Source organism: Brachyhypopomus gauderio, unplaced genomic scaffold (genome assembly GCF_052324685.1).
Source record: "Brachyhypopomus gauderio isolate BG-103 unplaced genomic scaffold, BGAUD_0.2 sc140, whole genome shotgun sequence".
Taxonomy (NCBI): Eukaryota; Metazoa; Chordata; class Actinopteri; order Gymnotiformes; family Hypopomidae; genus Brachyhypopomus; species Brachyhypopomus gauderio.
This window is the reverse complement of record NW_027506961.1, coordinates 114,204-119,597: the sequence shown is the minus strand read 5'-3', so window position 1 is coordinate 119,597 and position 5,394 is coordinate 114,204.

Here is a 5,394-nt window from a genome sequence, read left to right as displayed (position 1 = left end):
ATCTAGTCATGCCGTATGGATTAGCTAACAGCCCCTCAGTCTTCCAGGCGTTTATGGATGAGATATTCCGAGACATGATAGGACAGTACGTCATTGTTTACATTGATGACATTCTTATATATTCCTCGTCAGAGGCCGACCACGTCCGGCACGTCTCCGCTGTACTGACCCGCCTACGGCAGCATCGCCTCTACGCAAAAGCTGAGAAATGCGAGTTTCACCGGACTTCCGTGGAATTCCTGGGATGTACTCTGTCTCCGGGGGGGATCTCTATGAATATGGACAAGGCGTCTGCAGTCGCGCAATGGCCAGTGCCTCGAACGAGGAAGGAACTCCAGCGATTCCTGGGATTCGCAAACTTTTACCGTCGCTTTATCAGGGGCTTTGGCTCCGTGGCCGCTCCGCTGACGAATCTCCTGCGGGGCGGGCAGCATCTGCGCCTTGACTGGCCGGCTGAGGCTGACCGGGCGTTTTCGTTGCTCAAGGGAGCGTTCTCCTCCGCACCCATTCTTCACCTCCCTGACCCCCATGTCCCCTTTGTGGTCGAAGTCGACGCCTCTGAGGTGGGAGTGGGAGCGGTTCTCTCTCAGCGCCAAGGAAACCCCCCTAAATTGGTCCCTTGTGCGTTTTACTCGAGGAAGTTGCAACCAGCAGAACAAAATTATGATGTCGGCAACCGTGAACTCTTGGCAGTCAAACTCGCCTTAGAACAGTGGAGACACTGGTTAGAGGGGGCGGAGCACCCTTTTATTGTTTACACCGACCACAAGAATTTGGAGTACTTAAAAGAAGCCAGGCGACTTAACCCTCGCCAAGCCAGATGGGCGTTGTTCTTCTCCCGGTTCCGTTTTTCTGTCTCCTATAGACCCGGCTCAAAGAACACAAAAGCCGATGCCCTCTCACGCATTCACGATAAAGACCCCGTAGAAAAGAAACCGGAGTACATATTGCCACGCACCTGTTTCGTAGCTGCCGTTCGGTGGAATTTGCAAGGCGAGATGGAGGAAGCACTACGCACAGATCCCCGTCCAGGCGATTGCCCGGCAGGAAAACAGTACGTCCCCGTGTCTGAGAGGACGACTCTTACAACTGGCTCACGATACGGCGGGTACAGGTCACCCGGGGATTACACGCACCATACATCTCATATCACGGCTCTATTGGTGGGCATCTTTGAAAGACGACGTTCGCGATTACATATTAGCTTGCAGCATCTGCGCGACGAGTCGCACCCCCCGTACTCTCCCTGTAGGAAAGTTGCTTCCACTCGCTATTCCTCGCCGACCCTGGTCCCATATCGCGATGGATTTCATCACCGATTTACCGAAGTCCGAAGGCAACACTGTCATTCTAGTTGTAGTCGATAGGTTCTCCAAGATGTGTCGCTTAATTCCTTTTCCCAAGTTACCCACTGCCATGGAAACCGCCCTGGCTGTTTTCACGTTCGTTTTCCGAGTCTTCGGGTTGCCCGAGGATATTGTTTCTGATAGGGGTGTCCAATTCACGTCACAATTGTGGAAACAATTCTGCAAACTGCTCGGGGTCACAATTAGTCTCACCTCCGGCTACCATCCTCAGGCTAACGGGGAAGTAGAACGAGTAAACCAGGAGATAGGGAGGTTTTTGAGGCAATATTGCGTTTCCCAGGCGGGCTGGAGTAAATACCTACCTTGGGCGGAATATGCCCGGAACTCACTAATGCATTCCTCCACCAAAATGACCCCCTTTCAATGTGTGTACGGGTATCAACCGGCCTTCTTTCCCTGGGACGAAAGTCCGTCAAACATTCCGGCGCTGGATCACTGGTTCGAGAACAGTGCACGCACTTGGGAACGGGCCCACGTGCACCTGCGACGCGCTCTTCACACCCGGAGACTCCACGCGGACCGCCGCCGGTTGCCTACACTGGTCTACCACCCGGGGCAGAGGGTGTGGCTGTCCACGCGAGACTTGAACCTGCGGCGACGATGCAAGAAACTCAGCCCTAAATACGTCGGTCCATTCAAGGTCCTGCGGCGAGTCAACGCCGTCTCGTATGAGCTTCAACTGCCCCCTCAGTATCGCGTCCATCCGGTGTTCCACGTTTCTCTGCTTAAACCGGTGTTCTACAGTCCCATGTCTGCGGCGCCGTCTCTTGCCAAGCCACCTGAACCACTGGAGCTCGACGGGCGCCCCGCTTACCTTATCCACGCCATTCTGGAGTCCCGTCGGCGTCGGGGTGGGCTTCAGTATCTGATCGAGTGGGAGGGCTACGGTCCCGAAGAACGTGCATGGATCCCCACGCGGGATGTGTTAGACCCCCCTCTTCTCGCCGAATTCCACGCTGCTCATCCTCACTTCCCTGCTCCCAGGCGTCGTGGCCGGCCCCCTTCTAACCGGTCTGTTGCGGCTGGAGCCGCTCGTCGGAGGGGGGGTACTGTCAGGAACAGCACATGATCGCCATGAGATGCGTTTCACCTGCCGCTCATCGCCCCTCCCCTTTCACGCTATTTAAGCTTCCTCCTCTATCTTCCGGGTTGCGAAGTATTGTTGGCATGCCATCTACCAAGCGTTATCTCCTGATTGCTCTCCTGTGTTTTGACCTCTGCTCTCGTTCCAGACCTCGTCTCCAGCCTAGCCCCTTTGTACCTCCAGCCATCTGTCTACCCGGCGTGAACTCGGACCGTCCTGACCACGACAACCGCACTCACACACTGCACACACCACACGGAGTTATTCACCTGTGCGAGTACTCCGTATTCACTCAAGAAATAAAAACATCAGCAATCCGCATTTGGATCCGTGTCTTCCTGGCTGAAACGTTACACAACAGAAGTAAACTTAACAATAAAACCTCCATTCTTAATTAAATAAATCAAATACCCAGTCTGGTAGACATTTAGGAGCTTCAAGTATTTTCTTAAATAAGGTTTATGGGTCATTCCAGGATTTTGGTACATTTCCTGTCCCACCACTTAAATTTCAAATGTACATATCCAAAATATCTAAATGACAATTTTTTTAACAAGGTACTTGTTATAAGACAAACTGTAAAATTTGGTGGAAAAATAAGCGCGTTAGATATTATTCAAAAGACCGAATACCTTTGAACCACCTCAAAAAATGGCCGTTTTCTCTTGTCCCACACATTGGGTGACCAACTCCTTTGCCAAATTTAACAATTAAAATAAGCTCTAAATAAATTACTTCCTCTTGTATATTGTTGAAATGCATCTCCTTTACTTATGAAAACAACTTCTTGGGTCTACATTGTATTGCATGTCACAGTTTTTACACTATAAGGAATTTTATCTGGCAGAGAAAGGGTTAAAAATATTTGTGTACTGGCACAAAGGAATTTGCATCACAAGGACATTTCCTGCCCATATGGGAAGAAAAATGGTAAGTGCTCTAACAATTTTCAAGGTTTTTTTCCAAATATGTTTGTCCAAGTTGTGTGTGTCACTCAGTGAATGCAACTCTGTTCCTCATTTTGTAAGACTAATATTGAGTACCAGAGGTGGGACCAAGTCAGTGTTTTGCAAGTCTCAAGTAAGTCCAAGTCTTTATACCTCAAGTCCCGAGTCAAGTCTCAAGCAAAGACACTCAAGTCAAGTCAAGTCTCGAGTCAAGACAGGCAACAGTCAAGTCAAGTCCCAAGTCTGAAACTTGGAATTTCAAGTCCTTTCGAGTCTTTTTTTTTTTTTTTACCGATGTTGCAGGTATATTTTAAATGTAAATAATAGACATGCGTTCTTTTTTTAAATCTGTATTCTCCTCAAATCTTGATAAAACGTGCAACTGAAAACACGAAGTATAAAAAAAATTAAAATTACACCTCTTTATTGCACAGTTCAATTTGTTAAACTTAGCTGCAAAAATATTCAATTTTCCAGAAATAAATATTATGTGAAAAAGTCATAAGTAGAACTCCATGTTCAAATAAAAAGTGCTGATATTTTCACAGTACAATACAACGAACCATAACAGCATTTTCCCTCTCTTCTCTTATCTGGTTTCTTGGAGAACATGTGTGAGTGACACAAGACAAACAAATATAAGAACTGAACAATTAACAGGAATCTGCAACTTTAGACATTTCAGTAAACTATTCTGCATTGCATTTGCTGGCCAAAAGTCTGTATGTCATTTGTGCACGATGAATGATGTCCCCATAGCTGAAAACTCGCTCCACTTTTGTCAATATATTTTTTTCTCGACGTAGATGTCTTCAAATACACAATCCATGCTGAGATAGAACTGGATATTATGATGGTGACAGAGAGAGGCTCTCTTCCCCGAGTTCAGATACAGAACCCAGGGTTGCCAACTCTCACGCATTGAGCGTGAGACACACGCATTTGACCGTCTTCACACGCTCTCACGCCACACATCCGATTTCTCACGCCGGAAAAAAATCTAGTTTATTTACCTCTGATCCACATCTATGATTCAATGAGTTACTAGTTCGCTCTGGCACCAACCACTGGCGATCGATCGATCGCGATATAATACTTAATTTGTGTCCATTTTACACCCCGCCCGGTAAAAATTTACGTTCGCCAACCCCCCATTTGATTGGTTGTGCTGCAGCTCATGCACACACACACGTACAGAGTGTGGAAAAGCAGAGGACTGGTCTGCGTCAGAAGGACGGAAATGAAATTAATGGGGCGCACTTTATAAATATTAATATGCGTTTTAAAATTTAGATTTGGGGTAAAAAAATGAAGTCTTTGCAAGTAAACAGGTTCAAGTCCAATTCAAGTCCCAAGTTATTGGTGTAAAAGTCCAAGTCAAGTCTAAGTCTCTGAATATTTTTTCAAGTCAAGTCAAAAGTCTTAATATTAATGACTCGAGTCTGACTCGAGTCCAAGTCATGTGACTCGAGTCCCCACCTCTGTTGAGTACAGTCAAAATTTACTTTATATACTTACAGAGGTGGGACCAAGTCAGTGTTTTGCAAGTCTCAAGTAAGCCCAAGTCTTTATCCTCAAGTCCCGAGTCAAGTCTCAAGCAAAGACAGTCAACTCAAGTCAAGTCTCGAGTCAAGACAGGCAACCGTCAAGTCAAGTCCCAAGTCTGAAACTTGGAATTTCAAGTCCTTTCGAGTCTTTTTTTTTTTTTTACCAATGTTGCAGGTATATTTTAAATGTAAATAATAGACATGTTCTTTTTAAAATCTGTATTCTCCTCAAATCTTGATAAAACATGTGCAACTGAAAACACGAAGTATAAATTTTTTTTTTAATTACACCTCTTTATTGCACAGTTCAATTTTTTAAACTTAGCTGCAAAAATATTCATACTTTAAACTACATTTTTCCAGAAATAAATATTCTGTGAAAAAGTCATAAGTAGAACTCCATGTTCAAATAAAAAGTGCTGATATTTTCACAGTACAATACAAAGAAC